Below are 11,808 nucleotides of genomic sequence, written 5' to 3'. Positions count from 1 at the left end.
TCCCGAGATGCATCCTAGTAATGGGGCTGGGATTGTCTCCTTCCCTCTAACTCAGATCTGGGGCCCCACGAACGTGAGAGCTAGACAGATATCTAGCAGATGGGCCCAATGTGTCTTCTGTGTGCCATCCCTCATCTAGAATCTGGGCTCTAGTTGGCTAGGTGGGAGCACTGTCCTTGGCAGGACTGCCCAAGCCAATTAATAAGCCCGAAGCACTTTGAAGAGAAAATCGTCCATAAAAGGGTCTGGTTCCCACAGCTGCCAGCAGTGAGGCAGGGACAGCCTGGGAAGAGGGCTGTGCCAAGGATGGTGGAGCTTCTAAGCTGTAGAAACAGGTGGCAATTCCTGGGCAGGAATGCTGGAGGATGGAGGCTAAGCTCCACCCCTCTCCTCTGGTCCCAGAAGAGTCAACTTCAAGGCAAACTTTTACAAGTTCAGCATCAGTGGCTGCTGCTGCGGATGCTGGATGATGCAGATGATGCTGAAACTAGGAGTTCCCCGACTGTGCTAGGAGTCACTTGGTCTCTTCAGTAAGCTAACTCACTTTAAAATTTATTCTTCCATTGAAAGAAGATTCTTTTCTCATACAATATATCCTGATTATAGTTTCCCCTCCATCTACTCCTCCCAGTTCCTCCTTACCTCCCCTCCAGGTCCCCTCCCTTTCTGTCTCTCATTAAAATCTAGTTTCAATTAGCTAAGTAGTTAAGAGCACTTGAGGCTTTTAAAGAGGATCTGAGTTTGGTTCCCAGTGCCACATGGCAGCTCACACCATCTGTAACACCAGTTCCAGGAAACCTTCTGCCCTCCATGGGTACTACATTCACATGATGCACATATATATATGGTGCACATACATACATGGTATATATACATACATGGTGCATATACATACAAGCAGGCAAGACACTCACCACTCACTAAAACTATTCACCCTAGGCACTAACCTTTGTGAAGTGTGTATAATGCTCTCTTTCTTTTCTTTCCTGTATGCATTAAGACCAAAAAGGACTTCCTTTTTTGTAGAGAATCTAAAAGCTGTCTTTTGGGGGACCCCAGGCTAGAGTACCTGTCACTCTTGTGAGTAGAGGATGCTGGAATGCATCTTTTTAAAAAAAATTGATTGACTGATGATTGATTGATTGATTTCATGTATATGAGTACTCTGTCTTCATGTACACCAGAAGGCATCAGGTCCCATTACAGATGATCATGAGTCATCATGTGGTTGCTCGGAATTAAACTCAGGACCTGTGGAAAAGCAGCCAGTGCTCTTAACCACTGAGCCATCTCTCCAGTCCACATCTTTCCTTCTTGTTCTGTGTGCCTGGGCAACTCTCTGGGCTTCAGTTTCCCCACCACCAGGTTTCTTGCAGCTCTTATTCATTATGCCATTGATAAGCTGACCCAAGCCTGAGTGACACTGCTGCCTCTGCCTGTCCCTGCTCTTCCCATCTCTGCCTTATTTGCACTGCCTATGACTGCAGTCTCCTCCTCAATGCTGGGGAGGATTTTGTGTCCTCTCTCTGGAGCCTGCTCTGCCCACTCCACTGTATACAGCACACGAACCCCCACCCCTAGCACTTTTGTTTCAGACAGGGTCTTGCTGTGGAGCCCAGGCTTGCCTTGAATTCTCTGAACATTCCAGACTGGTCTTGAACTTGTAGCAGTCCTCTTGCCCCAGTCCCTGGAGTGCCTTCACCACCCTATTGTGCCTTTCCACCAACTGCTAAGTCCTCTTCTTATCCTACGCCCTTGTCTCTGTACTCTGTACCATGTATCACCCTCTCACAAACCTTACGGTCAGTTCAGTGATTGACTTCTTCATCCTGCCCTTCCTCTGAATGTGAATTCTACAAGAGCACAGGCACTCCTCACTTTTGCTCCTGACGATTCTCACCAGCGCATACTTTGCCTTTCCCCAGTTGATGCTACACCTTCTAGACCCTTCCATCTCCAGACATATAATACAACCTTGTGTTTTCAAGGACTGTCTAACATTCCATTGCAGCGACTTAATTCATTGAACCCCATTCCCATTGTCATGGTCATTTAGGCCTTTCCTAATCCCTTAAAAGCAAGATGGCACTGGGCAGCACCCATTTCCTTGTACAGGATGTGTAAATAAACTCACAGGCAGCTTGCGACAAGCAGAGTTACTTTGTGAATGTTCTGGTATGGTTCATATTTTGGGGAACCTGTGTCTAGACACATCTACTTCCCCGCAGCCTCCCCATGAGCCTGCCTTTAATTTTTGAATCTCTGCTTAGCATACAGACCATTGAAATGCTATCTGGCGGTCACTTTAATTTGCATTTCTATTATCATAATGGAGATGAGTATCTCACTGGTTCTAACTGATATTTGCATTATTTTTTCCTCCGTGATTTTTCTGGATAGTACACAAACTCACCTTTCCCCCTGGGGAACCCTTCAGTCCCTTGTCTCCGGCTGAGCCCTTTGGAGACCTGTACTTCTGCTGCATCTAGATCACTGTATGTCTTATCATGCCCAAAGCTTCCACTCTAATTTTTCAGTGTTGTGGACTGAACTCAGTGGCCCTCCCCACCCCCACATTTTAGGGAAGTGCTCTACCTTTGAGCTACATCCTTGACCCAGCTCAGCTCTTCTGGCTCCTCTAGCTATACAGCCAAAGGTGATTATTAACCCCAGCTGTTGCATCCAGGACTCCCTGTACCTCCTCCTGTCTGCCTGTCCCATCCCATGCTGGTCCTAAGACTCTGCAGCATGCCTGCCTGCCCACATCAGAGAAACAAAACTTCCTGGAGGCTCTGCATTTCTCTTTTTGTTAGGAACAGAACAGTTCGTTCACCAACAGGCCCTAAAACACCCTTTTGTGCTACATCCATTCCAGGAGCCTTTTCAGTGTTTCTCTGAAAGAGAAAAGCATTGCAGGATGCTGGCATCCTAAGAATCCTGGTTAATGAGCTGCAGGCGCCCTGGTCCCATTAGTAGGCTAGCCACATGCACAGCCAAGCTTCAGCTCCTCCCACCCAGTTGGCTGTGATACCCATGTGTACTGCAGAGATAGGATTTTACTTTTGCTCCTCTAGCATGCTCAAGGAAAGCTCCACAGAACACCTTTTCCTCCCTGGTATGTGGCTAGGGTATGTTTTGTTTTGTTTTTTGTTTTCGAGACATGATTTCTCTGTGTAGCCCTGGCTGTCCTGGAACTCACTCTGTAGAGCAGACTGGCCTCGAACTCAGAGATCCACCTGCCTCTGCCTCCCCAGTGCTGGGATTAAAGGCATGCACCACCACCAGGCTTCTCCTCTGAGGACAGAACACAAAGGAAATAACTGGGTGTGGTGGTGCATGTATGTAATCCCAAAATTTGGGAGGTAGAAGGGAAAGGATTTGGAGTTCAAGGATAGCCTCAGCTATATAGTGAGTTTGAGGCTAGCCTGGACTCCATGAAACCCTGCCCCCTCCAAAAAAGACTAAACTAACACACACACACAGAGAGAGAGAGAGAGAGAGAGAGAGAGAGAGAGAGAGAGAGAGAGAGAGAGAGAGAGAGGGAGGGAGGAGGGGGCAAACAGCCCCTTTCACAGTGAGTCAGGCATACCTGGCTGTTGCCAGGTAACTGTGGGGCGGAGCCTAGACGGACCCCTAACAAAAGGGGCCCACTGAGTATCTGGGTCGAGAAAGAGCACAGGCTGCTGTGGACACAACTGTTCTAACATGTTCCCTGTGACCCCATAGCATAAGGCAGCAAGCTTGTAACTCCCCTGGGCCAGGCCCCTGACTTGGAGTGGGCGGGGCATATGAATGGCAGAACTTTAATGAAAAGCCCTTTGAAATCTGCCTTCTGAGCATCTATGTGCTTAGATCTTTGGCCTGGGGAGTTTCTTTCTTTCTTACCTTCTTCCTTTCTTTTTAAAATTGAAAATAGATTCTTCTCTCATACAATGCATCCTGACCACAGTTTCCCTTCCTTGCACTTCCAGCTCCCCCCACCTCCCTTCTCCCCCCACATCCAATGACCCTCGTTTCCCTTCAGGAAGAAGCAGGCCTCCAGGAGACATCAACCAAACACCACAAAACAAGATATGATTAAGACAAGACAAAAGCGCTGGGCAGTGGTGGCACATGCCTTTAATCCCAGCACTCAGGAGGCAGAGGCAGGTGAATAGTTGAGTTCAAGGCCTTCTAGGTCTACAGAGAAACCCTGTCTCAAAAAACAAAAAACAAAACAAAATAAAAAAATAATAAAAACCTTATAACCAGTCGGTAGCAATGTATGCCTTTAATTAGGCCAATCTCTGTTTGAAGCCAACCTGGGGTACATAGTGAGCTCTAGAACAGCCAGGGAAACCTCAGCTCCTAAAGAAAAAAAAAAAAAAAAAGCCTGCGGGGCATGGTGGCGCACGCCTTTAATCCCAGCACTCGGGAGGCAGAGGCAGGCGGATTTCTGAGTTCGAGGCCAGCCTGGTCTACAGAGTGAGTTCCAGGACAGCCAGAGCTACACAGAGAAACCCTGTCTTGAAAAACCAAAAAAGAAAAAAAAAAGAAAGCCCACAAACCCAAGCTAAGAACCATAATGTATACACAGAGGACCCAATACAGGCCCATGCAGATCACATGCTTGCGGCTTCCATCTTCTGAGCCCATATGAGCCCTGCTTAGTTGACTCAATGGGCCATGTTCCTCTGGTGTCCTCCATTCCCTCTGGCTCCCGTAATCTTTCCTTCCAGTCTTCCCCGGAGTTCCGGCTTGAGTTTCAGAGTCACTTTCAACTCTAATTACTCTCCACACAGTATCCCCAGAGGCTGCACCACTCGGCTCCCAGACTTCCTGCTGCAGGGTAGGAAGCATCCCACAGTTAAAGTGTGACTGGGTACCCTGAGAAAATCAGCTCAAGGCCCTTCCTCCAAAATCACTGTGGGGTGCAAAGGCTTCGAGCTGAGAATGCTTCAGGCTGTGGTTTACCTATGAGGTACCCCATCTGCTGTGGCTACAAGCCACCACAAGCTGTTGTGAGGATGAGGGGAGGGGTGGAGAGGCAGGGCATTGTTCCTAGTTTTGCTGTACTCTGGAGCACTGAAGCTCTGCACGTGGCTAGCCTACTGATGGGACCAGGGCGCCTGCAGCTCATTAACCAGGTTCTTAGGATGGTATGCATCTCAGGATGCGCACGCATGTGTGCTGCGTGCATGCGTGTGTGTGTCTGTGTCTGTGTCTGTGTGTGTCTGTGTGTCTGTGTGTGCGTGCATGCATGTGTGTGTGCCCATGTCTCTGCCTTTGGAGGTCACAGGTTAATGTTATCTGAAGTACGCGTCCCAGAACCTGCACCTCATTGGCAAATGTTTGTGGAATGAGGGCATGGGTACTCATCTCACAAGATTGCCAGTCACCCTGCTGTCCTGTGAGTCTGGAAAGCAGATGTCAATTCCATTCTGTCAGAAATCCCTGAGGAAAAGTGACCAGAATAACCACATCCGCTCTCAAACATGGAACACTGTTCAGACAACCGTAGACAGCCACAGGGATGAAGGGCAGGTGAGGGGTCAGAACCATGAAGTGAGGCCTTCTGCTTGTGGAGAAATGGAGGCGTGGCTTGACCTAAATCTATAAAATTCCTAAGCAGACTGGGCTGGCACACCTAACCTCGACAAAAGAGGAAGTCCTCCTTGAACTTTCTAAGAGTTCAAAGCAAGAAACTTCCTCTAACCCACTTTATCCAAAAGAATCTTTTGGCTTGCTCTACCCCTAGAGATAAATTGGGCCACAACTAAAGATGAGGTTAAGAAAGCTTCGGGAGCCTGGAGGTGCTGGCTCTGGCTTTTAATCCTAGCACTAGGGAGGTAGGTGAGTTCGAAGCCAGCCTGGTCTACAGAGTGAGTTCCAGGACAGACAGGGCTACACAGAAACCCTGTCGGAGAATGAGGAGAAGGAAGAAGGGGGGGGGGGGGAGGAGGAGGAGGGGAAGAGGAAAAGGAAGGGAAGGAAGAGGAAGGGGAGGGGAGGGGAGGGGAGAGGAGGGGAGGGAAGGAAGAAAGAAAGAAAAATAAAGTTTTGGAATCCTAGGTAACAGATCTGAAGCCAGTGACAAAGGTAGGTCTGTGATTAGGATTTATGCTGGGCCATACCTTAGTTTGATGCTCTTGTATTTCCAAGTTATACCTGACTCAGACATTCTGCAGGGCTCCTCTTTCAGACTGTGGGGTCAGCAATGGAAAGCATGGTGAAGCTATGCTAGAAGTCAGTATTCAAGTTTGGCTTTTCACACTGCAGGATGGAGGGGTTGCATCCCACGGAGGGGTGGGGGGTGCTGAGAACATGCCTGCCAATGTGTGAGGTCCTAGATGTCATCTCCTGTGGCACAGAGATAAACCAAATGTTCAATAAACACCAAGAGGGAGTGGTAATTGTTTCTCAAACCTGGCTACACATTGGTTACCTGAGGAGTTTTAAAATTCTAAGAAAGGGGCTGGAGAGTTGACTCAGTGTGAAGGGCACTGGCTGCTCTTCCAGAGCATCTAGGTTCGACTCCCAGCACCCATGTGGTAGCTAACTGCCATCTGTAACTCTAGTTCTAGCCGGTCTGATGCCCTCTTCTGGCCTCTTCAGGCACCAGGCACATATGTGGCACACAGCCACTCATACAGACAAAATGTATTCTTATAAAGATCTTCATGAGTATTACCAATGTCCATAATCAGGGACCAGTCTGAAGTCTCTAGAAAATGCTGAGAGAATGAGAGAGAACCCAACTTGTACAGTGCCTTTTGATTCCCAGCGTCCAAGTGAAAGAGGCAGGAGCTGTGGCAAACTGGGAAGGAGAGAGAGGAAGACGCCTGGGACTCAGGAGCCAACTAGTCTAACCTGAACTAACAAGCTCCAGGTCCAGGGAAAACCCCTGAGTGAAGGCTGGAGAAGGGATTGGGTGCTGACCTTTGACCTCAACATCCTTCCGTCCTGTCTTCATGCCCACACAGAAAGAAAAAAAGAAAGGAAGAAAGGAAGGAGGGAGGGAGGGAGGAAGGGAAGGAGGGGAGAAAGGGGGAGGGAGAGAGGGACTAGTAACCAGAAACTGAAATGAAAAATATAACATCTAAACTTCTCGGGCTGGCGAGATGGCTCAGTGGGTAAGAGCATTGACTGCTCTTCCGAAGGTCCTGAGTTCAAATCCCAGCAACCACATGGTGGCTCACAACCACCCATAATGAGATCTGACGCCCTCTACTGGTGCATCTGAAGTCAGCTACAGTGTTCTTATGTAAAATAAATAAATAAATAAATAAATAAATAAATCTTTTGGGCTGGAGCGAGCAGTGAGCAAAGGTCCTAAATTCAATTCCCAACAACCACATGAAGGCTCACAACCATCTGTACAGCTACAGTGTACTCATATATACATAAAATAATAAATAAATCTTTTTTAAAAATCTAAACTTCTCAGGGAGAACTCATGAAATAGGGCTCTGTATGCAGCAGTGGCCAGGGCATATGCTTGCTTATGTGGCAAGTATTAAAGCATAATAAATAATAGCCGGGAGTGGTGATGTACATCGGTTATTCCAGCACTTGGGGGGCTGAGGCAGGAGAATGGGGTTGACTTATACAGCAAGTCCCCATTTTGCTGTGTAAATATATAAATAAATTACTTAAATCAGTGTTTCAGAATTGTAATTTCATCATCACATATAAGCCCCAAACATTTCATTGCTCTGTAAAATTAGCAGAGTTGGCAGCACAGCCCCTCAGAGACCATCTCCAACAGAACCTCAATTAGCTGTCCTCCCTACGCCCACGACCAGCCTGCCTGTCTTCACCCATTTCTGCTTTCAGTCTGGAGATCAAACCACACTCCTGTGGACCGACACTTCCAGGCCCCTCTGCCTCCTCTTCTATACCTAGCCTGAGGACATCCTGGTTTGACAACCCCAGTGAGAGTGTCCCCAGAAATTCACCAACTCAGGAGACGGTTTTCAGGTGACTCCTAAAGTGGGACAGGGATTGTCTGTTTCTGGCTGAGCTGCAAAGTAAGGGGCCTCAGTTTCCCAAGCTCCCCACCCCCCATCTCACCCTACCGACAACTAGGAGTCATCCTGTAACTCCAGCATCGAGCCAAGGACTTCAAAGTCAAAGGAGATCTGAACTGAATTGGCACTGCCTCCCCTTCCCCCCTTTGGGTTCTACCTGTTTTCTTCTGCCAAGCAGAACCTTCTGCTCACTTCCATTAAAATTAACAAGCGTTGCAGACAGGCATCAAAGGCATAGACATGCCTTTCATGATCTAGGCAGGCCTAGGCTGGGATGGCACCCCCACCCCCACCCCTCTCCAACTCCACCGGCAGGCAGGACTGGGCTGCCGGGGCCAGAATCAGAACATTGCCATCCTCTTCAGTTTAATATTTGCATCAAGGAACATTCCAGACCAGCAGAGCATCCTTGTTGGCAATTTGCTTCAAAGTGCCCTGCAAAAAAAAAAACCCAGCTAATTATCATTAAGAGACGCCCTTAGAGAGCTGTGTGATTAGCTCCAGTTTATTAGCAGGGAAACTGAGGTCAAGTGGCTTAACTGTGGAATGGGGGTGGGCAAGAGAGAGAGAGAGAGACAGACAGACAGAGAAGTCAAATCACTGGCAGCATAAACCTTCGTCACCTAGGGGCTCACTCCGACCTGGATCTGGCTGTCCTGGCCACCTTTCCCAGTTCTCAGGCTGGGATTCTGAGGTCAGTAACCCTGTGGGTACTGAGTGGGGTCATGAGCTATATGGGCAACCCTTTCTGTGGCAGGAAGCTAATACAGACATTAATTAGTATCATTCACTTATGGAACCGTCTGACTGTCTCTGGGTTTTCTGGGGTTTGTTTTTCTTCCTAACAATAACTGAAGATGATCTGATAACTTCTTAGAGCCAGCAATTTATACAAATAACCAGTCCAGAAAGGTTCAAGTCACCAATGACAGCCCTGAGAGGTGGTAGGCAAGGGCTCTGTGGCTCGAGCCTTGTTCTCTCTGCTGGCCAATTCTGAAACAGAAGCCTGTAGATCCCAGCTTTCAGAGCTAGGGCTTGTACCCTGGCAATCTGGTGAGCATGCTGCCAGGTCTGCGGGGCCTGAGCTGCCTGCCCCACTCTCCAGGTTCTCAGGCAGAGAACCTGCCTTCTATGCTCCATGAGGGTTCCCTCCGAAGTGGCTTGGGTCATCTTGCTACAGACAAATGCAAGCTTCCTAGGGGGGAGATGTTCCCTAAGGGATTCCCTCCTGGATAGTAACAGGCATCCTCTAGAAACAGTGTCTCCTGTTGTTGATGGGAAAATGAGGCAGGAAAATGAAGCTGAGGGTGAGGGATGGGGTGAAGGGAGCTCAGATGCTCAGGGTCCTGGGATGAGAGTAAAATTCAAGTAGAGGAAGGGAGAGGACTGAGTGAGAGGAGGGGATGGGGGAAAGGGGAGGGAGGAATTCTGAGACTGTGTGGCCAGACCCTGGCTCATTTCACCATGCAACACAGAGCATGTTCTGTGACGCTTGCCAATGGTAACTCAGCTCCCACATTACACCATAAAACCCTCTTTGTACCCTGGATGAGGCAGGTGGCACTGTGTGGGGTCCCCCTTCCCTGTAGTCTCAGAAGGTGATTCTGCACACTTCCCACAGCTCACAGATGCAGGGAGGTTTCAGAGGGCTGAACTCTTTCCCCCTGAACCATCAGCTCGCTAGGCAAAGACTGCAGACAGATGAGGGCACAGGTGGTTCCTGTCTCCAGGCCTCAGGCACCCCATCTCAATACCGGGTTGGAAGGAGAAGATCTCGGTGGCAGTGCCACCCTTGGAACTCAGGTGTTCTAGAATGTTCTCCCTTTTGAAGAGCTAGTCTGCACCGGCCAGTCCTCCTCAAGTAAGAGGCATTATAAAAGCCAGGTCTTCTTTACAGTGAGCCAAGCCTGATAGCACAGACCTGTAGTCCCAGCTACTCAGAAGAGAGAAGGATCAAAAGTTCAAGGCCAGCCTGGGCAACTTAGTCAGACCTTGTTGAAATAAGTAAAATAAATAAATGCATGACTAGAAATGTAGTTTAGTGGTAGAGCTCCTGCCCCATTTGTGCAAAGCCCTGGGTTCAATTTCCAGCATTATTTTTTTTAAAAGGCTTCCTGTTATGAATTAATTACTCATAGGAAGAAAGGGTTCTATGTGAACAGGACCAGGTACAGGAAGCCAAGATGTCCTTTGCCTGTTGACCATGCCCCTTGGCTTGGTGACTGCTTACATAAGACTTGATGGCTGAGGGTTCTGATCTGTACTGCCACCTTCTCTCCTCAACCTCTTTGATTGACCTTCTTAGAATACCAAGATGCCCATCTTCCTTATCTCTCAAGGTCAGCTCTGAGCCTCCTAAACTTACACGATGTCAGAAACAAGAATGTGTCAGGGCTGGAGATGGCTCAGTTAAGAGCACTGATGGCTCTTACAGAAGACCCAGGTTCTGTTCCTAGCATCCACGTGGTGGTTCACAATCATCCATAACGCTGGTTCCTGAAGATCCAATGCCCTCCTCTGACTTCTACAGGCTTTAGGTTTACACATTCTATACACACGCATACACACAGGCAAAACACTCACACTCATAAAATATAATAAATAAATCTTTAAAAAAAAAAAGAAAAGAAAAGAAGGTAAAGTATCTAAGAAATGACATGTGCACCAAATTATATGTCCCAGACGGCAACTGTAGAATACAGAATAAAGGATGGACTGCAATCTTATAAATGCAGCCTTGGTAGTCATCAGCAAATGAACAACCAAAGGGAAAGGACGACAACTACTATCTGTCATATATGTTCCGTTCACAGACTTACATACAACTTAGATGACAATCATGTAAAACTCTGGGCCAGTGAGATGGTTTGGGGGTGGAGGGTAAAGGCATCTATCTGCCACCAAGCCTGACAACCTTAGGTGGATCTCCCCAGATCCCATTTGGTAGAAGGTGACTCTTGCAAGTTGTACACACACACACACACACACACACACACACACACACACACTAAATATGTTTATAAACTATAGAAGTCTGGCAATCCCAGGTATTGCCAGGCTGTGTAAACAGATACTTGTATCCATTGCTCATGGATGTGTAGTCTCTTCAATAGATAACCTGGACATCTCGAAAGCCAAGTCAACATGCTTCCTCCAAAGGTGAAAGTCCCCTTGTAGAGAGGACCCCTAGAAAGACCCCAACAGAGTTCACACATGAAAAGATGTCTGTGTGAAGACACTGCAGCGAACAGTGGAAACATCTGAATATCCACCGATGAGGTGAAGACAAAGCAGGAAACGGTCAAACGACATGCTGTACAAGCAATTGAAAGCATGGAGTTTCAACATGCTGAGCAGTAAATACACTAAAATCAAAAGCAACAAAAATAATAAGGTCAACGAGAGAATGACGTCATTGAATGTGAGGTTTAGAAACCCATGAAGTCATCCAGATATGCCTCCTTTATAGGTATGCACACATGTAGTAAAGGTAGGGAAAGGTGTGTAATCAGGACAAATTGGAGCCCTGTCTTCGAACAAGACAAGGGTGATTGATCATAGAAGGCTCCTGTGCCTTCCTTCTCTGTTACTTCAAAGCACAGAAACAAATGGAACAAGTTGCTAAATAATTCCATATTTAACTATCTATTCTTCTCTGTTCTTTAAAAAAAAAACATCATTTTAAAAGTAATTTTTAAAAAGAAGAGAGCCAAGAAGAGCACTGGGCCATGCGCTCCATTCACTTGGCTCTGCAGGTGTAGATGGGCCACAAGTGCCCCAGAGGATGTCGCACATGGCC

This window comes from Mus caroli, unplaced genomic scaffold, assembly GCF_978045245.1.
Source record: "Mus caroli unplaced genomic scaffold, Mus_caroli_1 scaffold_10, whole genome shotgun sequence".
Classification (NCBI taxonomy): Eukaryota; Metazoa; Chordata; class Mammalia; order Rodentia; family Muridae; genus Mus; species Mus caroli.
The sequence above is the reverse complement of the archived record's forward strand: the minus strand, read 5'-3'. Positions refer to the sequence as shown.